The sequence below is a fragment of the Erpetoichthys calabaricus genome, chromosome 5 (genome assembly GCF_900747795.2).
Source record: "Erpetoichthys calabaricus chromosome 5, fErpCal1.3, whole genome shotgun sequence".
NCBI lineage: Eukaryota > Metazoa > Chordata > Cladistia > Polypteriformes > Polypteridae > Erpetoichthys > Erpetoichthys calabaricus.
The window spans coordinates 12,713,129-12,740,585 of NC_041398.2; the positions used below are offsets into that span (position 1 = coordinate 12,713,129).

General features: G+C 43.2%; 1 protein-coding gene and 1 long non-coding RNA gene across 8 annotated transcripts in view; one reads left to right on the plus strand and one right to left on the minus strand.

Moving 5' to 3' along the window:
- Positions 1-27,457, plus strand: part of LOC127527858 (uncharacterized) — a 687,118-nt gene that overhangs the window by 593,575 nt on the left and 66,086 nt on the right. For 2 of the 4 annotated variants that reach the window (XR_007935008.1, XR_007935010.1), the window contains exon 5: positions 16,679-16,795. The exons of 1 other annotated variant lie outside the window; for it this stretch is intronic. This is a non-coding gene — a long non-coding RNA (uncharacterized LOC127527858). Of the gene's footprint in view, positions 1-16,380; positions 16,479-16,678; positions 16,796-27,457 lie in introns of those variants that run through there. One more of the 4 variants, XR_007935015.1, reaches the window with a different exon arrangement.
- Positions 1-27,457, minus strand: part of LOC114643665 (tripartite motif-containing protein 16-like) — a 484,979-nt gene that overhangs the window by 407,760 nt on the left and 49,762 nt on the right. The window contains exons 5-6 of one of the 4 annotated variants that reach the window (XR_007934978.1): positions 20,570-20,635; positions 16,559-17,442 (exon numbers count right to left, since the gene is read on the minus strand). The exons of 1 other annotated variant lie outside the window; for it this stretch is intronic. The gene's annotated coding sequence lies outside the window, so the exon portion shown is untranslated. Of the gene's footprint in view, positions 1-16,558; positions 17,443-20,569; positions 20,636-22,979; positions 23,140-27,457 lie in introns of all 4 variants that reach the window. 2 more of the 4 variants (XR_007934976.1, XR_007934977.1) reach the window with 2 other exon arrangements.

Here is a 27,457-nt window from a genome sequence, read left to right on the forward strand (position 1 = left end):
TTAAATTTAGGTCATGCCTGAAAACAGCTCTAGCGGCAGCGACAGCGGCAGCGGCAGCGACAGTGAGTGTGGACATTCTGGAGGGTGTAAAGGTAGGAAAAGACCGTCCAGTGAAAACCTGAGACTATTAAAAGAGATGTCTGATAACCTTGAATATTCTATAAAACCCCCTAAAATACCCACCCCTCCACGATCTCCCCACATTTTTCATTCACCATCCCCAGTGACACCTCTGATCGACAATTTTGACCTCATTAATAATGCGTTCCAGGTTCTAAATTCTGATGAAATAGCTGTAGTTAACACTCTATTGAAGCTTTTGAAGAATACCTCTTCTGAGGCCGGAACATCTTCAGGCCCAGCACAACAGCCTAACGTCCTAGACACGAATGTAAAATCCCCACAGCCCTCTACCTCAGGTACCTCAGGGACAAGTAGATCCCCACTTCAACACTTACTGGTCGACGATTTGACTAAGCTGCCCGAGCCTGTAACACAGCCTTCTACCTCAGGGACCAATAAGGGACATCTTCAGCACTTGCCTGCTGATGATTTAACTCCTCAGATAGGCTCCGGAGTGACTAATCCGTCCGGGGTAAACTCGAGTCTCGAAGCCGACTCTCCACAGCCATCTGTCTTGCATCAGCACTGGTCTGCTGATGAAATAACAGAGTCAGATAATTCAACTCCTCAGACAGGCTCCGGAGTGACTAATCCATCCGGGGCAAACTTGAGTCTCGATGCCGATTCTCCAGAGCCATCTACCTCACATACGGACAATCCTTTCTCTCCAGACCCGTCAGTAAGCTCTCCGCAGCCCTCCACTTCTAGATTAAATAATTTATCTATAACGGAAGTTTTTAATCATATACACGAGACCCTTCAACAAATATTAGACAGTTTTACGAGCACTTTGGATCCTAGGGATCTAGTGCAGTTAGAATTACGGGCCAAATCTCTCAACCCCAGTGTTTTTTCCCTAATCCCCGCAGGTACGCTTTCTGTGGAAGATTTTTTTAATCAAATTGAATTACTTCTCCAGAGTCACGCTACTATTTTAGCCGATTCCAGTCTGACGCTAATCGTTCAAGTAGTGAGGGTTCCATCTGGGGGGTCTAGGCGTAAAGCTTGTACCCTTTTCAGCGATATAATCGTTCAAAAGAAACGGAAGCACCTATGGATCTCCTTCAGCCCGGATGATCAGTGTTGTTTACTAGCTGTATTAAACGCTAGGTTCAGAAACAATCAGAAATTGTGTGAACAAGAGGCTCGTCGATTGCACGTTAGGGTCGGATTATCAACGGATCAGAAAGTAACATTTTCAGATATTGAAAAGTTTGAGAGGTTAATGGAAATTAAAATTATCGTCTGGTACCGGGAACCGAACACTAACGCTCTATTAAAATTTGAAGCGTCCCAGGACAGAAAAACAAAGACGGCTTTCCTGTTTTTGCATCATGAACATTATTACGGTATTTTGAATCTAAAAGGCTTTCTGGGATTTTCCTACATCTGCGATTTTTGCTACACGGGGTATTCTAACCCGTCACAACATCGTTGTGAGCAACACTGCGATGTCTGTTTATCTACAGACTGTCGTAGGGTTGACGGGGAGGCTTTTCGATGTGCCGATTGCTGTCGTTTCTGTCAATCAAGGCTTTGCTTCAAACTCCACAAAACGCGTAAATGGAATGAAAAGACGCACAGGTCTGAAAGTATCTGCGACGTCCATAAAGTCTGCCCTCTCTGCAAACGAAGATACAGTTTGAACACTGAATCAAAGTCTCACAAGTGTCGACCCAAACATTGTCGCGTTTGTAGAGCGGTCCCGAAAGAGGCTGATGAAAATCATCAGTGTTTTATTCAAAGCTTACCGCAAAGACTGATCCACGAAAAGTACGTGTTCTACGATTTTGAGTGCCGTCAAGATGATGGCATCCACACACCCAATTACATCCACTGCATGCATTGGAACGGTCAATCGTGGAGTCGGGCCGGGGAGGACTGCGTTGCAAAGTTCTTCCACAGATACCGACGTCCGAAAATACCAAGAGTACACATTCATAGCTCACAATTCGAAGGGGTATGACGGCTATTTCCTAATGGAATATCTCGTTGAGAGCAGGCAAACTCCAATGGTGACAGCTCAGGGATGTAAACTAATGTGTTTTATAGAAGAAGATTATGATTTGAGATTTATCGACTCTTTGAACTTCTTACCCATGAAATTGAGCAGTATGCCCAAAGCCCTGGGATTCCAGGTTCAAAAGGGATACTTCCCCCATTTGTTTAACACCGTTGAAAATCAAAATTACATTGGGCCGTACCCTGATCCTAAATATTACGGCATTCAACACATGATGAGCCAGGAAAGAGAGGAATTTTTGTCTTGGTACGACTCGATTAAAAGCAGTACCTTCAACTTTAGACAAGAAATGGCTTACTATTGTAGAAATGACGTGGTTATTTTGGGAACAGCATGCATGAAATTTAGAGAGGAAGTGCTCAGGATCGGTAATTTCGATCCTTTTCAGTGTATGACCCTAGCTTCTCTCTGCCTATCCATGTACAGACAAAGTTACATGCCTGATAATGCGATTGGAATAATTCCGAGTGATGATTACAAAAGTACCCACAAAGCTTATTCTAATGCTTCTATTCAATGGCTAATGTTCCTTTCCGAGAAGGAAAAAATAAACATTCGGCACGCCCTGAATCACGGTGAAGTAAAGATGGAGTCCTTTTATCTAGATGGTTACGCCGAAGTTCAGGGCGTCCCGACGGCCTTTGAGTTCGCTGGGTGCTTTTATCACGGGTGTCCAAAGTGCTTCGATGCGCAAGCTAAACATCCTCTCACGGGGACGTGTTATGCCGAATTGTTTCATACGTTTGACGACAAACTGAAAAAATTGCGTGAAAAATTTAATCTGACGGTGAGAGTGCTTTGGGAGCACGAGTGGGAGAGCCTGAAAAAAGAGGACTCGGAGCTTCAAGATTTCTTAAAACACTTTGAGTTTCCCAAACCTATCAATCCCCGTGATGCCCTGTATGGGGGGGCGCACCAACGCTATCAAATTATATCATAAGGTTCAAGGCGACGAGCAAATGCATTATTACGATTTTACAAGTCTGTACCCTTACGTCAACAAAACAAAAACCTATCCGATTGGCCATCCGACCTTTGTTTTTGAGGAGTTTGGCGATCTTAAGTAATACTTTGGGCTCATTAAAATTACCATACTACCCCCATGTAATTTGTATTTTCCGGTCCTCCCATTAAGAATTTGCGGTAAACTGATGTTCACTCTGTGCCGTATGTGTGCAGAAACCCAAACAATCACCGGCCTTTGCCGTCACAATGACCGGGAAAGGTCTTTAACGGGATCCTGGTGCAGCGTCGAAATACTAAAAACCTTAGATAAAGGGTACAGAGTTTTAAAAATTCATGAGATATGGCATTACGAACAGAGTACCGCAGATTTATTTTCCGATTACATCAAAATTCATCTGAAAGGCAAACAGGAGGCTTCTGGTTGGCCATCGTGGGCCCAGGATGAAACATCCCGCCGGCGCTATGTTGATGACTATTTCGTAAAAGAAGGCGTCTTATTGGAGCGTGAAAACATAGCCTCCAACCCCGCTAAGAGACAGATTTCCAAGTTATTTCTGAATTCTTTTTGGGGGAAATTTGGTCAGAAGCCTAACCAACTGACCACGATGTTTGTTAAACACACCCAAGAATTCTTTGATTACCTGTGCTCAGACGTGTATAGGGTGTCCTATTTTGGCTTTGTCAGCGACGAAATCGCTCAAGTGCAGTGGAGGTATGCGGATGACAGATACGTTCTACCCGGCCCCATCAATGTGGTGATAGTTGCTTTTACAACGGCCTATGCCCGCCTAGAATTGTACGATTTATTGGATCATTTAGGGCCGAGGATTCTGTATCATGATACAGATTCTGTGATCTTCACAGCCTTGCCAGGACAGTACACTCCACCACTCGGTGACTATTTAGGTGAACTCACCAGCGAACTAGATCCCGACGACTTCATAGAAGAATTTGTTTCTGGGGGCCCGAAAACGTAAGCATACAAAACGTTCAAAGGCAAGGTTTGCATGAAGGTAAAGGACATTACTCTCAATCACAAAACGGTTCAAGCGGTAAACCTATACTCTCTAATGGATCTAGTGCATAGTTTTGTAGAACAAGATCTCACGAAAGAAATAACGGTTCGTGGCACACAGATTTGTAGGAACAAAAAGACTCTGATGTTGCAAAACTGTCCACTCAGAAAAAGATTCAGAGTGGTGTACAACAAGAGGGTTCTATTGCCTGATTTCACATCTCTTCCCTATGAATACTAAAGAGGGTTTTGATATTAGACTTCAGCATCCATTCTCAGAAATAGTCTCGGGACCCTCCTGTTCGGGCAAATCGCATTATGTGAAAAAGCTTTTGGAGCACACGGACCATGTCCTTTCTCGCCGCTCTGACAATATAATCTGGTTTTATAGCTGTTGGCAGCCTCTGTACGACGAACTGTTAACCCAATTTCCCAAAACTACATTTCTGGAGGGGTTACCCACATCCTTAAGTGACGATGAACTACTGCCGCCTGACCGTGTTAACTTGGTGATCGTCGACGATTTGATGGAACAGGCGAGCCATAGTGAAGAGCTAGAGAGGGCCTTCACAAAATATACTCATCACAGGAATTTGTCCATCATTTACTTGGTCCAAAATTTATTTTTTCAAGGCAAGAAAAGTAGAACGATAAATCTGAATGCCAATTACATCACCCTCTTTGAAAACCCTCGAGATAAGCTACAAACCACCAATTTAGCGCGTCAAATGTACCCTGGGAGGGTTAAATTTTTCTTGGAGGCCTTTGAGGACGCTACGCGGGCCCCTTACGGTTATCTGTTGGTGGATCTGAAAGCCCATACGCCTGAGGCATACGTCGTGAAAAGATAAAGACGAGCGATTTTCCGAGTATTTGAGAAAGATCCAGCATGTCGTGCAGAATAAAAAGAAATCTCCCTATGATCAAGACCCTGCATAGGGTCTCCTGTCGTCGAAGAAAAGCGCTGTTGAGCGAGGCTACGGACGATTTCATTTACGCTCTGGCCGAAATAGCTCTCAATACTTTAAAAGGCCGTGTACCCCTGACTTCCAGACAGTTCAAGCTGCTGAAGAAGCATCGCTGCGCGTTAAAAAACTCAGCGATAAAAAACTTACCGTTAAAAAGAAAAAAGCCCTTTTAAACCAGAAAGGAGGATTTCTCGGAGCCCTATTAAGCGTGGCCATACCTTTCATTACTAGTTTAATTGGGTCGAGAGTATAAATATGGAATACACACGCAAGATGTACCTGGTCCCTCAGCAGCAAATGGCTCAATAGCAACAGAAAGCCCCAACTTCCACCGACCTTTTAAGCGCTACGGAAAGTGAACTGGATAAACAAATGAAATTCATACTCGAACGTAGGGACTTGAGCTCCGATGCAAAAGTAAACCTTTATACGACCGTCTTACAAAGATACCTGACGTTTGTGAAAAAAGCGGATAAAGAAACCGGGTCTCTGACATTATTGTTGCCTTCCGAGAGCAAGGAGGAGCCGCCGGGGGCGCTCAAAGAGGCTCCTAGTACCCCAGAAGAATGGGTGTACGACGAGATTTTGAAAAGTGCGCCGGATAAATCAAAGAAATATACAGAAAATATTTTACAGAAAATGTCGCATCACCCAAATATAACCTACAGGAATGGCTTGGGAGAGTTTGTGTTTCATGGAGAACCGGTACCCGGTACGAATATGGTCGATCTAATGCATAACTTGACCGCCCGTCACAACATACCATCCTATCGGAGACCTAGGGGGTGGAAAGAATTTGTTAAGGCCCTGGCCGGTTTGAACATTCCGGCCTCTGCCTTACCAAATACCGACACGAGAGAACTTCTAGACAGCTTTAAACCTTCTGCCCCAGATGTCTCTGCTGCCGCTGCCTCGGCCTCTGCTGTTGCTTCCGATACACCTGTTGGCAAGAAAATCAGACCTTGCAAAAAGAATGAATGGATTCCTTATTAAAATGTAATTATATATTTTTTGTTTAATAAATATTACATTTGATTACAGAGTCTGTTTATTCTTTCTTAAAATAATTACAGGTCATAGAACTTTGCATACAGGGTTGATCCTGAAAGCCCCTAGAAGTGTTCTTAGACAAGGTGCTGACAAATTTTTGCACCATATAATCGTTCTTGGTGACTTCATTAAAATACAGGTTCATGATCTCTTTATAAGAACATCCTTTCCCTCTGTGATGCAGGAAAAAAATACAATGTTGTCCGCAGACGGTGGAAAACCAACTTTGAAGCTGACGGGTATGGTGAATAATTTCTTTGCAGTTTCTGTTTAAAAAGCTGAATATTTCTTCAGGATAACAGATAAAGTCTGGTGGGACACCGTAGGAATCAAAAAATTCTCCAGTTCCGTCTTCTCTGAGATGTATCGCCAACCAGTGCTCTCCGGGTTGATTTTGACGGTGAGTATTGACGATGATCATGGCCAGTAGCTCCGTAAGTATCTTTTCAGGCATTTCATCGCACGCCAACACACCGTAAAACAGATTTTCTGTGTACGGATTATTGGACATAAGTTCGTTGATCTGCAGGGTGTTCATGCTTTTTAGTAATCATAAAGTATGTTTCTTCTCTGGTTTATTTCAATAATGTTGTCAAAGACGGCGTACACTATTAGATTCACAGTATGGGGTAGGGGGTGTCGAAAGCGGATTTCAAATCTCATGTTCCCGGTTTTCATCAATGAGAAATGGTCTCCGCATTCTTGATCAGGCGTCAAATCAAAGGTAAACAGGGTGTATCCCCGGGAGAATTCAGAGCGGTTGATGGCTAGAGGCTGGTCTTTCAAATGCTTTCCGGAGGCCAACACGAGATTGTAATATTCTCGATCTGTGTTGTCATTAGCAAAATCAGGCTGAAATGGTTTGGCAGGAATCTGCTCTCCTTCCAAATACAAGGCCAGGAACTCCACCTGGTTATGCTTGAAATTGAAGGGGTTTCTGGCGTAATCCCCTGAAAAGGCCTCATTATCCACCATGCCTAGGACTACGTACTTGGGCAGCTGTCCCAAGAACAGGTTCTCCTGATTGCTCACTTGTATCCCGGCCGACATACTTAGACTTTCATATTCACTCTTTCCACGGGGTACTTGGCATTGGCGGTCGTGAGAGCGTGTGCGTGCCCTATTTTCACCCCTGGCCAAAACTTTAACTTCTTGACAAAAAGAGAGGCGGATAAAATGTTTACTTTGTAGCGCTCTGCATCTCCGGACATCAGACAGAATTCATTTTTGCTCCGCACCATTTTTATTCTGACGTCCACCCCATTTAGAATTATTTTTTCTTGAAAAAATAGATCAGAATGAATAGATCCGAGGAGTTCTACCGTTTTACCCTGGGCTGTATGTTCGTTTCTTTTTTTGAATCCTTCATTCGGACCGTCTAAGGCTGTGTTTTCATGTTCGTTGCCCGTGTCTTTGTAAAAAAGACCCGACGCAAATTGGAACTTGAGAGTTTCATTGCTGTAATTTAGCAGGCTCTCAAAAAGGGCCCTGTACGGGTAAAGGCTGGAACTCTGGGATATTAAGCGATCTCCCAGGGTTACATCCACTTGTGAAAATAAAGCGGTTATCGGATAATTAACAAAGGCTACCTTGGCCACGGGGGGCGGATTAGTTCCATCGGCATTGACGATTTTGCATATGACGTGTAGAAGCGTGTTATTCAGGTCCAAGTAGTCTTCCCCATTACCGGTAATCAGAAACTCCAGAGGGGTGACTTCAGATAGAGCCGAGAGAGGGGGTACCTCGACGTAGATGCTTTTTTCTACACTAGTCTGAGTATAGGGTACTGTAAACAAATCCAATTCGTATTTCACACACTCGAGACATGCGATGAACGAAAGACATCTTGAATTAAACAATGTTTTTTGATTTCTTTTTTCTGTGGGCGCGGGACTTATCCTTGTGGCGGAGAGAAGAAAATGATGTAAAAGCTGAACGGCACATCTTTTTGATGATCGGGGATGCTCGTGATCTGGGAGGTCTCTTACGCTTAGTTTTCCTCATCACCATCAGACCATTGCCTGCTTGGGCTTCGTAATATTGCACATAAGGGCTAGGGTCCAGGTAAGATCTCATCTCTGTATTAGTCGTGTATGCACCTCTTAGAGGGCCTGAAATGTAACTTGACAATGACCTTGCCAAACTGAAATGGAACCGGTTTGTTCTGATCCGTCTTTATTTCAACGGTCAAAGTATCAAACTGAGTCTTGCTGACCGGAGCATAGTGCGGCTTGTCATAGGTGATTGTGGTAATCTTGTTCATCTCATCCTCAATATGTACGCATCTCAAGAGAGGGACGTAGCTGTCTCCGACTCTTTGGTGAGACACAATGTCGCTGTAGACGTACAAGGTATAAAAACCCGCTCTGATATCCGCAGGGAAAGGAGCTTCTTTCGTCAGGCCTGTGGTCATGTCATCATAAGCTCCTAGAATCCTCCCCAACTGTCCCTTAACATGCAGAGTTTCATCCTTCAGAGTGCTTACGACGTAAAATCTTCGCTCCAGAGTGCTGTAGCGGAATCTCATGGTATTTTCCGGTAACTCAGTAATTGCTGAACCGAAATCGACGAATAAGGGTTCTTTCGCCACCACTTCATTCATCTTGGAGGTCACTTTCTTGAGGCTAGAGTAATAACCCGCGGGAATAGTATAAAATTTAACTATTTGCGGTGACACCACCATAAAGTCATTATCCGGTTTGTCTAGAGTATTCCAGGTGTGTGGATACTGAATTTCAGCCAATCCAACTTCCTAGGAACCCTGTAGTTCGATTGGGGCGGCTAATTTGACGGTATATTCGGCAATGGTATTATTAGGGAAAACATCCCGGGAAGAATTACTGGGTAGAACAACGTAAAAGCTTTTTCTCTCCATTGTGAACACACCGTGAATGAAACACTATTTTTGATTCTCAGTAATTAACGTCTTGCGCGTAGCTTTCAGGGATCCAACTGTTAAACTTTTCGGGCCATCCGAGCCATTTCACCAAAATATGCTTTTTTCTATCGATATTTTTTTTTCGCCAAAATCTTTTCAATCCTGAAGACGTCCGTACCTCGAATCTTTTGTAACTCCACCTCATAAAAGGACCCTATAATGTCTTTGCCGTCATAATCTTTCAGCTTGTAGACAGGCAGATCCCTCGGGACTAGTTCAGAAACGGTAAATACCTCGTCTGAAAAGGTTTGTTCGTATCCCTTGGTAAAAGGATTCCGGGATTTCGATACTCTCACCGTATCACCGACTTTGAATTTATATTTTAGGTTTCTTTTGGGTTTAGTTAGGCCGTATAAGTTTTTAAAGACTTTCCAAGAATTGGAACTATTCACCTCAGCAGGGGGCATTTTTATACCTCGGTGATAGCTCAGATTATTTTTTGTTCTTTATTTCGCCTTATACAATTTCTTGTATTAGGAATTTGTTAGTTTTCGCATACCCCTTGGGGTCAGAGCGCAGGGTCAGCCATTGTACAGCGCTCCTGGATCAATTGAAGGTTAAGGGCCTTGCTCAAGGGCCCAGCAGAGTAGGATCTCTTTTGGCAGTGACGGGGATTTGAACCGGCCTCCTTCGGGATACCAGCGCAGATCCTTAGCCTCAGAGCCAACACTCCGCCCTTTTCACCAAGTCCTGTAGTCCCGGCAGATAGGACCGGGTATTCCGGGAACTGAAATAACGCCACATCTTGGTCTTCAGAGTTCGGTTGAATCTCTCCACCACCGAAGCCTTTAATTCACTAGCGGTGGTAAAATGTTTAATCCCATGTTTATTGAGCAGGCTTTGAAATTCCCGATTGAGAAACTCTACCACTATCGGTCTGAAGTTTGACGGGAACTCTACCTTCCTCCAAAATTTCTCGAAAAGCCCTCGTTACTTCTTTACCCATTTTGTTTTTCAAAACCCTGACCCAGGCATATTTAGAAAGAATATCTATACAAGTCAGTAGATACTTGTAACCTTGGTTATATTCGGACAGGTTTGTCATATCCACCAGATCGATTTGCCATTGTCCGTCTATTTTGGAAACATACACCTTATTCTTTTAAAAATGGATTCTCACCGGTTTATGTATTGTGTAGGTGTATTGACCCGATAACCACTCGGATACCTCTTGGTCCCTAATATTGTTCCCCGCTTGCCGGAGAGCTCTTTTCAAAGAGTCTTTTCCCCCCAAGGACCCTGCATTCTCAGAGTTATAATATGTTTTTTCCAAGACCTGCTCCATCGCCGGCGATAAAACAGACACTGACAACACTTCAGCTTCAGCGAATTCTGGAACGGTCTGGTCCTGCATTTGGGTCTTGTGACTAACAGGCTGAGTATTTATGGTAAAAGGAAAGGGGCGTGGTGTAAAATAAAGGTGAGTTTGTCATTTTGTCATCGCTCGAATCGACCTATGTTTCAGACCCCTTAGTCTGTGACTTGGACTCTGTGTGTTTTAAATAGCGCCGTGGTGTGTAGAGAGAGATAGGGGCTGCTTGTCTTTCTGAAATGGAATATTCAGATGATGGGCGCTTACACTTTTCTACTTGTCGCTCTGAGACCGTGCCCTTTGGGGTGTTTTTACTGCTGTCTGTAAAATGGAAAGCTGTTGGACTTAGATAAAAAAAAAGCAAAGGCATAGAGAGATATTTTATTTTCGTGTTAATATTAAAATCATAGACAGAAACGAAGAAGATGAGCCGCTTTTTTATACAGCACTTTCAGAAGTGGTGGGGCCAGCCAACAGGTGCTGCCTGACTGAGGGCATGTTGGAACAAGTCTGAACATGTCTGGACTTGCCTTTGGGAGGTGGGGGGTGGAATGTGGTTGGGGTGGGTTCAAGGAGTGGGCAGATGTTCATCAAAAAAGCCCTTGACAGAAAGGAAACCCGAGCAGGTGAAGGGGGGTAATGGTGGGCTCAAGGAAGGGGCAGACATCCATCAAAATGCCCTTGACAGAAAGAACATCCGAGCAGGCGAAGGGGGGTTCAAGGAGGGGACCGGATGTGCGTCACCAATCCACCGACAGGGGGTGGTATGCATCATTCAAATCCACCAATCAGAGGGGCAGGCGGGGACTGGACGTGCGTCGCCGAAGGGGCGGGGCAGGATGTGCATCGCTGAAGGGGCGGGGCCGGACGTGTGCCACAGAAGGGGCGGGGCTTAAGGTCATCAATAATTTTTGACAGAAAGTGTTCTGGCAGTCAGCCAAAAGGGGCGGGGCTTAAAGGTCATTAATCATTTTGATTGACAATTTGACAGTACGTGCCCGCATAATACTGCTGACGCTGGCACATGCTTCATGTTGCTGCTCCTCCCTGTTAACAACACTTTTCGCAAAATTCGCCTTAATTCTGCACTTTCTTACGCTTGTTTTATTTCGTTTATTGTAGTTATAGTTCGTGGATACAGCTGACTCGAATTGCATGGATTTGGCTTAATATTTACGGATTTTATGGACTCCACTGGGAACAGCAGAGTCTGTGGATCACGGGACGAGACCTACAAACATTTCTTTGTACCTGGCGATCTAGCAGCTCGGGATGATCTGTCTCCGTGATTATATTCGCTATGCTGATCTGCTCCCGTTTCATCTTACAGTACTCTACGACTGGGAACTGATCTGATGTTCATACTAACCTGGTTTATGGCTTATGACTCCGGGGCGATCACGCCTGAAATTACCAAGCGTTACTGTTTATAGCTGTGTATTGGAACATCCAAATCCTGATACCTCCTCCTGCTGTGCTTTCTGCTGCTTGCTATCGCCGCTCACCTACGCTACCACACCCGCCTGTCATAACGGCTCCGTTGTGCTGTGCTGCTTCTACACTGCTATCAGCTAAGTATCACTCACTATTTTAGTGCTTTGAGTACTGAGAAAACAGGTATATAAATGTAATGAATTATTATTATTTATTATTAAACACTAAAGTACAAAAACGGAGTAGAAATTAACACTAAACCGCAACACCGGCACACCGTGTCTACTAAACACTAAGAAACACTAAAGAAAAAAATACAATTCAGTAAATACCGCGTCTACTAAACAGTAAATCAATAAAGGAGAAAGGACTAACCGCGTCAGCTGTGGAGCTCAACTCGGAGCGAAATGAAGTGAATGGGAGGGGAGATGATCACGTGACTCCAACACCTGCTTTAACTCTCCGTCCCTCCACAAACACACAAACACAGCCACATGGATCCCAACTCTCCTTTATAGATATAGATGTGTGAATATCTAGAGTGTTGATTCTCGGGCCCATATCGATATTGACAGACCTGAGTGGTTAAGGGCAGGGCTAAGGGCGGGAAAAATGTAAATCAAAGTCAGCGTCAGCGAATCATCTTCATGCTATCACCGCCCGCCTACTCTGCTCATTACCTCACATGCTGTCGTAACACCCCGAAGCCAACTACGGTTGTCCAGACGTGCAGTGCGCAAAAATAAATAACAGAAATAAAACAATCAAATGGTATTATGTAAATGGTGGTGGTGCAGTCACAATCTGAAGTTGATGACGCGTGTTTGTATTTGTGTCTTTCAAACTGAAGTCAAAGTCACCTGCGATCTCATAACCTGCCCGGTCAATTGTAATAACCTGAAGGTGCCATTCAACGTGCGGACCAAACCTGCGCTCCGCCTTCACCCCCCACCTCCCTGCAGTGCGCGCTCCCGCTGATCTCAAAGCGCAGCACCGAACTAAACCAGTCGGGCATTCCGTGAAGCGCACGTGTCAGACGGAGACTTAGCGGAGTGAGCCTCACGTGAATAGCCGTCTGCTTACAGTCGAGGCTCAGTCGGTGCTGCGATCTTAAAGTGTCCGCCATTAACACAAGACGGGCTGAGACAGTCCACGGTTATGTGCGCACACTCGGGAGATTTAAGGAGCGCCGGGAAACGATAAAGAAGAACATCAGTGATGAAGACACAGAGGAGAGAGCGACAACTACAGAGGGACTGTGTGTGACTATTATAGGATGGCTTGGGAAGAGAAAGTTGGCTGAGCAAAAAGGAGCACTTGAGCTGGTCGAGTGTCACAAATCTGTAAGAACTTGAGCTGCTGAATAATCGCCGATTTCACGTTAAAATATCTGCGATCAAAAATTTTTTTGATTACATCGCGTCTGAGTTGCCTCGAAAGCTTGCATATTGTAATTTTTTTATTATCCAATAAAAGGTGTCATTTTATTTGACTTCTCACTACTTAACACAAACCCCAACATTTGTTAATTGAATCCAGTTAATCTGACTGCGAGTCTCACGTTGCTAAAGAAGAACCAAATTAAATGCAAGTCTGTTAATAGGAATAGCAGGTCACTGGCACTTGATCGTTATTATTATATTATTATGACTTATCATCTCATAATTATATGACTTGCTACCTCATTATTACGACTGAGTTTGACTAATATGACGGTACACCCCCCTCTAGTGGACATAGTGGGGAATTTCAAGCCTCTTTAGTGTTTTGAACTCCAAGTTTCTCCAAGTTGGCGCCCAGTGGAGTCAACGCCACCTCCTTAGAACTCCAGGGTGGAGGCTCCGGGCTGCAGAGATGCACACTTGGTGTCGATTGAAGCAAGTCTGAATATCAGCTGCTGCCCTTCGAGAGGTGACTGAAGTAGCCGTCTCTTCTTATTGCTAATCCACATCTGAGCAGAACTACAGAAGCTTTGACTCCTCATATAATATCAGCAGTGGGTACAGAATGCAAGCAGCAGTCACTTGAATATTATGGTGGAATAAAACTAAAAGTGTTTAAGAAGTGTACCTAATAACGTTTAATGTCAGGATTTATTAGCAGCTGATATTGAAAGTGTGGGGTCAGACTGGAGTCACAGGGACCACTCACCTCGTCACAGCAGACTTTCATATGTCACATGGACACACATGGGGACAAACACACACAGCAGGACAAAAACACTCAGACTGGGGAGCAACGCTCATCTGCCTCAATAATTAGACTCATTGCTGCGAATGGAAGAATAAAAAATTCATACGGCATCACCATATTTTTTGCTGCATTCTCCATTTTCTTTAAAATTATATAGATATACTTTTATATCATTTTGCTCTTTATTACAATACTAGCTGTGCTACATGTCTAAGATGTGTTGAATTCTAAGTAATCAACGTAGATCTCAGTGTTAATGTTTGCAGTGCACCATCTGTGGGAATGCATTTTGAAATGCATGTAGTAATAAAATTAACTGCAATTATCATTTGAACAGATGGTGTATCACAAATGTCTGTAGTAGTACAGTGCATTAATACAAATGTTTGTGATGTGCCATCTGTTGAAATGACAAATCCAATGCTTATGTCTCTGTTATATGCTATTCTGTTTGCAGAGCTGAAGCATAACAAACTGTCGCAGGTCAGGACCAGCAGTTTTGTGCCAGCTGGCAGGTTTACAGGCTGGTATGGTGCCCACTATCACACTCACACTAACACACATTCTGTCATTAAACTGCTGGCCGATATCAGTGGTGACGTCTGGTGCTGCGGCTCTGTAACTGGATGATGTTGATTAACATGGGAGTCATAAAAGCAGAGCTAATGTTTGTGAGGCGCCACCTGTTGGTAAAACAGAGACAAAGTGACTGGACAGATACACAGACAGACACACAGACACTTGTCCTTTTATTAAAGAGGATTAATCATAAACAAGAAGTCCTAATATCATCAGAACATTCAAAATATGAGATATGATCAGAGGAATTTACAAATCAAAAATTACCAAATTAACATATTTAACAAATAACAGTCCATATATTTTTTGTGTGTGTTTTGATCTTTTTAGATTACTAAGCAATTCAAATTTTACAAACTTTGAAGCAATAAGAGGCCATTTATCTCTGTGAATGTAACACCTAATCATAATTAACTAAAGATTAATCTAAAATAAGTATTCTTTTACACATTAATTATTATAAAACCAAACTGTCCTTCAAGGTGATGTCAATATTCTAAATATTTTTTAGATCTCACCAAACACTTCACATCCTAACTTCTCGTGTGTTTAATATGCAGAGAGGCCACAAGAGGGAGTAGTTTGGCTCCAGAAGAATCAGCTGATGTCACAGCCCTGAAAGTCACAGGAATGTCACTAAGGTGCAAGTCACATGACCAGCGTCTGAGTTGACAGCACATGATGAGGGCCACAGGAGCTGACGTGGAGTCGATTTTCAGTGACTGGCGATGTTTGCAGTGTGCTAATTGACATTTAAATGATATTATGGCCTGAATGTGCCCACCTGCCCACCCTGCTGACTGACATTTCCATTTCATTAATCCTGAGCTCTAAAAGCCCCCAAGGTCAGCAGGAGACGACCTCAACAAACACAAACATCAGACAACAGGACAACATGGCTGTCAGCCTGTAGAGTTTGAATGACTACAAGTGTGCAGCTGTGATGAGGACCTGAGTGACCAGACAGACCAGTGGCTTTATGAGGTGACACAGCGGGGACTGAAGCAATGGCCGAGGTGACAGGAGAGAGAAGAGGTCAGCAGGGCTTAGGTCAGCAGTGAAGAGCTCATCGGGTGACAACCTGTCTGATGATCGAGTGCTTAAAGAATCAGACGTCAGTCACACATCGAGATACGGATTTGATCAACGAGGAATACAATCTGTGATCGCAGGACGGCCATCAGCGTGTGAAACAAAACTGACAAACACACAAGTGACACACTCGTCTGACTCACTCTGTCTCAGGTCACTCATCTCACCCTTTATCACCCTGACACTCTTCTCTATCATCCTCACCCCTCACTCTTTATTCACCTTCTCCTCTTCCTTTCAACCCCTCAGGCTCCATGAAGATGACAGATTTAGAAGTCATAGTCGCCATCTGCTGGAGACGCCTGTAATACACAGTGGGGGGGCTGTCAGCCTGGGACTTCATTGACTTCTTCACACAGACTGATGTCAGGTGACACGCCACTCCTTGAGGGGTCCTGAGGGAATTGTAAATTAATCCTGGGAATGTGTGTGTCAGTGGAAAGATAAAAGTGTCCCCAAGTGTCACATCTGATTGTCACTTTGAACACCGACAGTGACAGTGAAGTCAGTCAGCTGACTCGTCTCCTTGAAGTTGGGTGACAATGGGAACAACAAGGAGGAGGTGCAGTTTAATGTCTAACGTGACACCAAGTGACTCAGTAAAACACCAAACTCCATCAGTATGGCTGACATGTGACTGAGCGGTGAGTCCACGTCTTTAGACATTCACAGTGAATTCATTCAGAGGTGACAGACCACCGGAGTAACTAATAGAGGGGCAGACAATGTCTGTTCAGAGGCCAGCACTCTAGTCACTTCTGTCACTCTGTGCTCCTAAATAGTCACTGGAATGAGGCTTTGGATACTGAGACAGGCATGTGGTCCTGCTGGAGCAGCACTCCTGAAAGGCGCTATATAGACTGACTTGACAGGTGACATTCAGTGACACTCAGAGGACACAGCAGTTGGGGTGTCAGCCTTAAGGATATGTGGCTGTGACTCAACAGTGACCCCTGCTGGTCAAACTGGTATTTGTAAGTCTGAGGTGTCACCGCCCCTCACTATGACACACACACCTGATTGGCTACTCAGACCCAATAATAATGGAGACCCTGACAACCGCACTCGCCCCTCATTCTCATCCACAAATTCACTCACAGAGGTGCTGCCCCCCCACCTATATTGTAAAATTAATTTTGACCCCAAACTGCAAACACAAAGACACCTGAGTGTGTGGAGACATCAAGTGACCGGTGGAGGGTACTGGTCAGTGGTCACATGGTGTCAGATGGCTGATTGTTACACTGCAGTTTAAATGAAGCCAAAACCCTGGATAGAGGGGCTCAGTGAAGGAGGTGTTGAACCTGTGCAGGAGGGTCATTGTGTGTGAGACGCTATAAAATGACAGAGAGCCAGCAGGCCAGTCCAGATACACACCTATTCTGGGGCTGTAGGGGGCGCTGATTACAGTCTCCTTGTTATTGTGACACACAAAGTATTGGGAATGAGAACAATGCAAACACCAGGACTTGTCGTTGTTTCCAAGGCCGCACTCCCTGTCCACTCCTTTCCTGCTCAGTCCTTTATATGCGACTCCAATCCTCATGACGTCTCCACTGCACTCCACCTCCCAGTAACAGCGAGTCCCAGTCAGAGCCTCTCTGCACAGAACTTGAGCCCAGTAGTCAAATCTGTCAGGATGATCAGGATATTCAGTCTTTGTCCTCTCCCATGTCACCTTCTTGATCCCTTCAGACAGACGGAGGTATCTGTGTGCCGTGTTGATGTCCAATGTGAGGGGACAGAAGTCTGAAAGGAGAGAAAAGAAAACGAGTGAAGAAATCTGGGAGTGTGTAACGGGACTGGGGGCGGAGCACAACACAGACAATTAACAAGAGCCAATCAGGAGCTGTGCTGACCAGACACTAATAGTAAAGAGCTCATCTGATTGGACAGAATCTGTGGGGATTAAAAATTAAATCATAAAAAGACAACAACAGACAAGAAGATATTGACAAGAGTTTTGACAAATTGATTGAAAACAAATATTGAGAATGTAATAAAAGAAGAGCAGACATGTGTGGTACAGCGGAGAAGTGCAGCAGATAACCGGTGTGTCTTAAGAGACTGTATTAATGTCAGGAGAGAGAGAAACCTGCATGTCGCAATATTACATTTAGATTTGGAGAAAGCATTTGATCGAATTGGACAGAAATATATGTGGAAGATACTCCAAAAAATGGGAGTTCATGAAGGTTTACTGGACTGGATAAAAGTAGTCGATAAAGATATACGAAGTCAGATAAAAGTAAATAACAAACTAACAGAGGAGATACAGGAGAAATGTGGAGTAAGACAAGGGTGTCCATTGTCAGCAGTGCTGTTTATTCTGTGTATAGAGCCCTTATTAAATAAAATTAGGAGGGACACAAATATAAGAGGAGTTGAAGTACCAGGAAGGGGGGGACAACAAATAAAAGTGTTTCCATATATGGATGACATAACAATAATAGTCAGAGATACATGGAGTATAAATAAAGTAACAGAACATACAGAAGTGTTTATGGAGGGGGTCAGGTTCAACTTTACACCTCAATAAGAGGGAATGCGTCCTTTGGGGGAAATGGAAAGAAAAACCACAAGGAAGAATAAGGTGATGAAATGTGGAGAAAGTATTAGGGATAAGATTTGGAGACGAGAGTACGGAGAGGATGGAGTGGAAAGAAATGGAAAAAAGATCAACAAACAAACAGGGTTTGGAGGATAAGGAACTTGTCAATGGAAGGGAAGATATTGGTGATGAAGGCAGTTATAATCCAAAACTATCATACTTAGCAAATGGGTTTTTTTCCATCAAAGAAAATATTAACAAGAATTATAAGAACGTGTTTTGTGTTTCTATGGGGGTCAAAATGTGAAAAACTGGCAAAGAGGAAGGAAATGAAAAGGAGAGAAAATGGAGGGAAAGAGGATCTGAATATAGAAAGGGAGTTGGCTTTAAGACACACAGCAACTGTTGTTAATATGGCGTTAAATAAAACGGGGAAATTAGCGGACATGATCAGATATCTGCTAGGCACAGAATTGAGAAAAGCAAAATTATTAAAAATGACAAATAGCAGACCCATTGCCTTTAATATGACAAAAAATAATAAAACAATAGTAACATTTGTTAAAAGATATTCATGGGAGGAAGGAGATCCAAAAATTTAGGAAAAGAAAAAAGACATAAAAAAATATAAAGGAAAAGACGAAACGGTACTAAAAATCCAAAAGCTCACTGAAGAGCAAACAAGAAAAGTGTGGCAGCAAAATGAAGACAAAGAATTAACAAATAAACAAAAAGACCTCAGGTGGGTGACATTACATGAAATCCTACCGACGCAGGCGGCCATGTACAAAAGGAGAGTCACGAAAAGTTCAATATGTCCGAGGGAGAAATGCTGAGAGGTGGAAACACCAGAGCATGTGTTTAGGAACTGCAAAAAGACACAAGATGTGTGGAATGAGGGGTTAAAGGAATGGAAAGGGAGGACAGGAAAAGAGGGGATGACAAAAGAAGGAGTGTTGTATGGTTAGTAGGGAAGGAGTTAAATGTAAAAATGACAATAAGGGAATGGAAAATGAACAAAATAATAAAAGAAAATATGTGGTGGTGGAGGAATGAACTGGGGATTCATAACAGGAAAATAACAATACAGAAATTATACAGAAATGTGAAAAGGAAGGAGTGGAAGAAAGGAGGAATAAAGAAGGACAAGGAAACAAATGGCCTTAAAAAAGGTAAAGACCTCAAAAATAGAATTAAAGGTGGGGATAAAAAGGGGGAAAAAAATAAAAAGTGTCACGGTGGTGAAATGGTGACGGGTGACAGTGAATTAGCAATGTGACAGACTGTGTGTGTGTGCTCAAAGCTAAGAGACTGAAAAGAAAAAGGAAATGAAGTGAAAGGGGACAAGAAAATAGATAGATAGAATCTATCTATCTATCTATCTATCTATCTATCTATCTATCTATCTATCTATCTATCTATCTATCTATCTATCTATCTATCTATCTATCTATCTATTATATAGTGCCTTTCCCATCTGTCATTGTCTCTCTCTTTCTTTCCTGTGTTTCCTGTCATCTCCTTTTATTATTTGACTGCCATTCTTCTCCAAGGTGACTCCCATCATCTCAGATTCCATTGTTTCCTTTTCTTTTCTTTGTCCAATCAGAGCCCAGGCAGGTGAAGTGACTTGCTGAGGTCACACATTGGTGTCAGTAGTGGGATTTGAACCCACAACCTCAGAGTTTGAACTCCAAAGTCTTCACCACCACACCACACTGCATTTTCTCCTCCATTTAAACTCTCCTTCTGTTCAATCGGAGGTCAGCTTTACTCTGGTGGTCTCATCAGGGAGGTGGGCTACAGTTCTTCAGGTCCTCAAACATCTTGAGAATATTAGCAGCTTATTAACTGGAACATGAAGCTCTGTGGAGGTGGTCTTGTAGTCCTCACCTTGACCACCCTTGGCTGTGACCTTCTTCATCTCCTCCTCTTCTCTTGTCCTCGTTTAGTGTGAGGCACACAAGGACACAACACAGCAGAGTGAGGACTTGACTGAGTAACTGAAGACCCCGGTGACACTCATTAGAGGAATCAGTCAACTTGAGATGTCACCACAGTCCAGTGAGGTCTTTGAACTTCTAAGGACCCCCAATAATTTTCTCTGCCATTTTCATTTGTTTTAATGTTTAAATTTTGGGTTCAACAGAGCGCTTTGGTGATTCACTGTCTGAGTCTCTCTATCCCATAATGCACCAGTCACAGGACCCCCAAACACTCTCAGTCACACAACACTCAGACTTTCATATCCTAAGCCTGTCCTGCTCTATTAAAACTTCAATGATTTTTATTGTGATGATCCATTCAGTCAAAGCACAAACTCACATTTTAAAAAGTCATCTCTGCTCTGAGGTTCAGGAGGCTGGAGGGCGAAAACTGGAGCTTCATGAGCTGAAAATAAAAAGAAAAGAGAAGAAGAATGGAAACTGTGAAGATGGCATTGTGGGATCTTAGTTTAGTTCTTAAACACGTATTACAAATGCTGAGGAGTTCAAATAAAACATTTATAAAATATACAAGGACAGGCAAATTAGGCCAAATGTCGATTTGAATATTCATATTAATAATAAATATACAGGGGGTCAGAGAGTATTGAGACCCCCTCACTTTCTGCACACTTTACCGTGTTGTTGATTTCATTTTAAATGGATTAATGTGCCTTTGTGCTCATCAGTCTACACTCAGTAACCATAATGACAAAGTGAGCGCAGGTCTTCAGAAAGGTCTGCACATTTATTACAAATCAAAACTGAAACGTCTCCTTCCTAGAAGTATTCAGACACTTCATTCAGGTCCTCTCTGTATTTGACTGAACTTCTCCTCCCCTCAGTTCTGACCTGTCACTCTGTCCCCATAGCCTGGTGCTGTCACCACCATCTTCACTGTAGAGATGGCATTAGGCAGGTGGTGAGCAGCGCCTGGTCCTCTCTAGACATCCTGCTTGGTCTTCTGTCTAAAGAGTTCAATGTTTGTCTCATCAGATCATTGAATCTTTCCCTTGATGCTCTCAGGCTGTCGTTTGTCTTTTACTTGAGAGTATCTTCTGCCTTGCCACTCTACCGTAAACGCTTGATTAGTGGAGCACTGCTGAGATGGCAATCCTTCCTACAGTTTCTCTCATCTCAGCAGAGGACTTCTGAAGTTCTGTTGTAGTGACCATTAGGTTTATGATCAGCTCCCTGGCCAAGGCCCTTCCTTCCCAGTTACTCAGACTGGCCATCTCTAGAAAGTGTCCTGGTGGTTCCAAACTTCTTTTATTTCCCAATGCTTCAGGCTGCTGTGCTGCTGGGACCACTCAGAGCTTTACAAATGGTTTTATTTCTTTTCTCTGCTCTACTCCTCACCACAATTTGATCACGGAGGTCTACAGAGGGTCCCTTGAACCCCATGGCTTGGTGTTTGTCCTGACATAAAATGTCCATAAATATACTGTATTTTATACATATTGACAAGCAGGTACAGTTGTGGACATCTTAAGACCTCCATCTACTTAAGAAATCCCACCCTGAGTCGAGAGGGTGCTGCTCCTGCTAATGTCATCACTTCAGTGAGTTCAGGCCACAAGACGAGTGACGTCACTTCCACAGCCCGCTAATTAAACTCCGCCTCTTCGGTGACACCACTATAAAATGTCACCAGAAGTGGGTGTTCATTACAGATCTGTGACTGAGGAAGACGGAGCTCCGACTCACAAGTGAATTTAACTCGACAGCCGTTGATTGCAGCAGATGTCATCATTGTGCTCCGTCTTTGTGCTTTTTATTTCATCTTCATCATTAAACGGAGTATTTCAGGGTGGTACCCCAACTCTTTGTGCCCACTCTCTCTGCTTATTTTCACAATACACACATACAGTATATGTCTAATGTGGTGGACGGCCGGGATGGACCCTGTGCTCTTGGCTACTTGACCTTAGTTTGTGTTTAAACAAATCGCTGTCTTTATGTGTAAACAAACGTAATTAAAAATTTATAAAGTGTGTTTTACTCTAAGGCTGCACTCACTGAAATGTTCAGGTGGTCCTCAATTAGTCAGAGTTTGAAGCAGTCATCCAATTTGCTTATCTTCACCATCACAATTTATCAAATAAAATGATTTTGTTCTGTAAAATCCTTTTAAATGTCGGTGGGATACACGACTTCTGAGCAAACAACAGCAGGAATATAAAACACGAGAGCCCAGGGGGAGCACAGCTGAAAATGGATGAACGTGAACTTTTAACGTGGACTCCATCCAGCAGAATGTAATGGACAGCGAAGACAGCAGGAGCAGATTGAGATGTTCTGATATTATAAAGCACTGACGCTGAGCTCAATTTGATTCCATTAACGTCTTCTCTGTCCTCAAATAAACAATTCATTTGTGCTCTGAGCCGGCTTAGCCATTTAAAACACATTTCTGTTCATTAATCTTAAGGTGAGGAAAGCAAAGGAAATAAAAAGAATCTCAAAGTTAAGTGAAAAAAGGACTTTTAGGAGAATACGTGGAATAAGTATAAGGAGTATAACATTTCAAGTTAAAATTCCAAAACATATGAGTAAGAACAACTGATTATTTAGAGAGTTTGTTATCACTCTGTTAATGACTGTGAAAGGCACTATATAGTAAAAAATAATAAACAGCTAAGGATGGCAGATAAATGTTAAAGAGCAGGCCTTCTTCAGTGTCCTCTTATTGTCACTCTGGTCCTCCTCATGGACTTCAATAACAAACACAATGTCACCAGACGCTGTACCTGATGGAGTCCTTGTCATGATGACCCCCTGGCTGATCTTCTCCATATTCTTTGTCAGACCTGACAGCTCCTTTCTCAGGTCCACAGATGAGAAATCAGCGGTGACAGTGAAGCTCAGCGAGTCTCCATCAGCAGGAAGGACACAGCGAGATGAGAAAGTCTGCATCAGGAGAGAAGAGGGGACAAGATTTCAGAAAGGAGACATTAAAAAGTAAGTAATGCTGATAAGAGGTGGCTCTTGTGAATTAAGGATCAGTGTGGTGGGCACTCAGCGTTGGTTTAGATGGTGAGAACGCCTGTCATTGACTTGTTGATTATTTATGAGAGAATATTTGGTGGAGTGTAGTGGAGCATCAGAGATTATCAACCTTAACTATCAATGAGCTTTTCACACAGGACTCCATGAGAGGCGAGTCACGATAAAGGGATTGACGGGGCAGTTGGGACCAGAATTGACTTGGTACACAAAACAAGGCATTGGGCTTTTTATGGTAACTTAATTAAATTAAATGAAATGTAAAGACTAACACAAGTAGGGAGAAAGCTCTACAATATGTTATACAATCGCAGGTCTGCAGCTCAGAAATGTGACTTGTGAGGAAATCCTGGGAGCCTTTGTGTCTTCATCATCATCATCATCATCATCATCATCATCATCATCATCATCATCATCATCATCATCATCATCAACCATACAAAAGAGAGAAAGGTACAGCAAGCTGAGTTATTTAGCGACCACCATGTGTGGAGTGTAAATCAAGTAGAGAATCTCACTAACGTCTGTGAAACACAGTTGACATCAGGACTATTGTGTGGACTGTGAGAGAAAAAAACACACAAGAAAGAAGAGAGATGACAGACGAGACTGGACTTTGGGGTCTGAGCTGTGAGGAAATGCTGAAGGATTTGAATCTCATCAGTTCAAGGATGGAGACATCAGGAGGTGGCCTGGCAAAAGAGTTGGCACCATCCTTCCTTAGATGTCATCTTTTACACTTCATAAAAAATTCACTTTTTCACACAGACAGCTGTAGAGTCATCTGTCCGTCATGTACATGAAGTAAACAATCCATATTATTAACCGAGAATGCTAAACCGGATGATGGACGCAGGGACATCCGGCCATGGGCCGTAGCTGGAAAAAGACGTACTGCGCAGGCGCAAAAAGAGTCCGCGAGAGTCGGCTGAGGAGCCGAGAAAGGCGGACAAAAGAGGGCTAGAGAGGCGGATGAGGGTCCGCGAGAGGCGCAGGCGCAAAAAGAGTCCGCGAGAGTCGGAGAAAGGCGGACAAAAGAGGGCGACAAAGGCGGATGAGGGGCCGCGAGTCCACGAGAGTCGGAGAAAGGCGGACAAAAGAGTGCGACAAAGGCGGATGAGGGGCCGCGAGAGGCGGAGAAGACCACAGAAAAAAGGAGTGAGCACATACAAAAAGGGGTCACAGAAATGAGGCGCAACAAGCACCGAAAAAAGGAAAAGGCACATAAAAAAGTAGTCAAACGCGGGCAAAGCACGAAACACATTGCACATGAAACTAAACACCCCCAAAAAAAAGAACAGACGAGCGCACAACAGCAAGGCACGACCACACCCCCCCCCCCCCCACCCTACAGGCATGGGACGGGACGGGACACACACCAAGAGGGGGATTCAACAAGCCCATGGAAGACAAAAAAAAAGAACACAAAACCACCCCACAGACCCTACAAGCAAGGGACGGGATACACACAAAGAGGGGGATTCAAACAAGACACAGGAACACAAAAAGAAAGAAAACGCTCACGCAACAACAATCCCCCCCACACATCCATAAGAAGTGACACCCAAAGCCACATATTCTAAAGTGAACGTCGACACCTTCACACTAGGCAGCATAGGTGTCGGCATACGTGTCAGCATAGGTGGATGTCCTTTCAATAAAGCATTATTAACCGTTCAACTGCAGAAAAGGATACATATTAACAGTGAGTGCGATCCTCCTTATTACTTATCCATATTTCGCATGCTGAGAAAGAAACAAGTCATGAATACACGGTCACGGGTACAAAACGATTCGGAAAGGATAACGGGAACAAACACATGAACACGAAAGAAACAAGAAAATAGACGGCGGTGCATAAAACGCGCTTCTGAAACACCGGGAGAAAAAATGTCTCGGATCAAAAAACGCAAAGCTCAAGTGACACCGTTACAGAGACGTGCCCAAATGGACAGACACAATGAACGTAGAAGCATACAGCGCGCGTCTCAAAGTACTGCATCGAAACAAGCACGATTTCAAACCGAAGGAGCTCGCGTATCAGACATACAAAAAAGGGAGCGAAAAGACAGAATAAATGAACGGAGATGTGTACAACGCGCAAATGAACTGACAGAAAAAAAAAAGCAAGACACGAAAAGCACAAAGCTCAAATGACCGACATACAAAAACGGACAAGGCTCGATACAAACAATGCACGGCGTAGACTGAAACGGACTTTGCGCAAAGCGGAGGCGAATAAAAAAAAAGAAAAAAATAGCGCGTTACAAATAATGGACATGCAACAAAAAGGCAATCAAACGCAAAAAGCGAAACATGCCCGTCGCGGACATCAACGCCACACACCTGTTAAACGCTTAAGCCAAATGGCTGAAAACGCCTTCAATAAGGAATCCACTATTGAGGAAAATTCATTGGGATTGATGAATGTCATTTGCAATCATTGTCATTCACTTAACTTCACAGAAGAAACAACTGGCAATACAAATAATGAATTTACACGTTGTTGTCAAAAAGGTCAGATTAGACTGACTCCTTTACATTCTTATCCTGAATATCTAAAGAAGCTTCTAACTAACGATGTGCCTGAAAGTAAAAACTTTATGAACTGCATTAGATCCTACAATAGTTCATTTGCTTTTGCATCTACCGGAGTACATATCAGGCCACCAAAAGGCAATGGCCCATACTGCTTTCGCATATGTGGACAAATATTGCATCGCATTGGAACAGTGCACCCTGAAACAAATCAACAACGCAAATATGCACAAATCTACATCCTAGATCCGGATGAGGCGATCTATCAACGCATGAACCTTCCTGAAAACAAACAATGCACAGAGCTTATAATGAGAAACGTCACTCATGTCATAAACAATCACCCATTAGCTAAGTCTATAAAAATGCTACATGAAGTTGAAAAGGAGGCAAATACAAAAGCAAATGCAGAAGGTATAGCGGCAACTACAATTGCTTTGGTCTTGATAAAGGACAAAGAACAAGATCCAAGACGATACAATCTGCCCGTCGTTAATGAAGTGGCAATTGTCTTTCAAAGTAAAGATGGTGAGCCTCCGTTTCACAGAGATATTGTTCTACATTTACGTCCTGATAAAAACAACACACCTACATTCCAACGCATAGACATTTGCTTTCCGCTTCTTGATACTTTAACATACCCCATATTATTTCCAACTGGACAGGAAGGATGGAGTGCTACAATTTCAAGAATTAAAAAACAGCAGGCACAGAGACGATCACGTGTATCCATGAAAGAATATTTCTCCTACAGACTCTCAGTAAGGGACGACTTTAATCCATTACTCAATGCAGGAAAGCTGACTCAACAATACATCGTTGACGTTTATGTTCGAGCGGAATCAAATGATCTGCAGTGGATAAAAAACAACCAGCCTTCACTTAGAGCCGATAAATACAAATCACTGATGGACTACATTAATCGGGATGCTGACGTCATGGAGCACCCGGCTGGAAAACCTGTTATTCTACCATCATCCTTTCAAGGCAGCCCACGCAATATGCAACAACATTACCAAGATGCCATGGTTATTGTAAGAAAATTTGGAAAACCGGATCTGTTTATCACTATGACCTGCAATCCTAAATGGACAGAAATTACAACTAATCTTAAGCCGTGGCAGAGAGTCGAACATCGTCCTAATTTAGTTGCAAGAGTCTTTAGACTTAAACTGAATAACCTCCTACAAGATATCAAACAAAAATCTCTATTTGGAACTGTCACAGCCATTATCCACGTTATTGAGTTTCAGAAGAGAGGTTTACCACACGCCCATATATTACTAATACTTGATGAGGATTCCAAAATACGCACTGAATCTGACATCGATAAAATAGTCAAAGCTGAAATTCCAGACCGTGACACCTCTCCACGCCTCTTTCAAATTGTTATAAAAAATATGATTCATTCACCATGTGGCCCTACAAATCCAAACAGTCCATGTATGCTTAATGGCAAATGTTCAAAAGGCTTCCCCAAAGACTTCCAAGACGTTACACTTGGTAATATAAATGGATACCTTAAATATAGAAGACGAAAGGCAACTCAATTACAAATTCGTCCAGGTCATTCAATTGACAATAGCTGGGTCGTACGATACAATCCTTATTTATGTTTACGGTACAACTGCCATATAAATGTGGAGATCTGCGCTACAGTAAAAAGCGTTAAATATCTATTCAA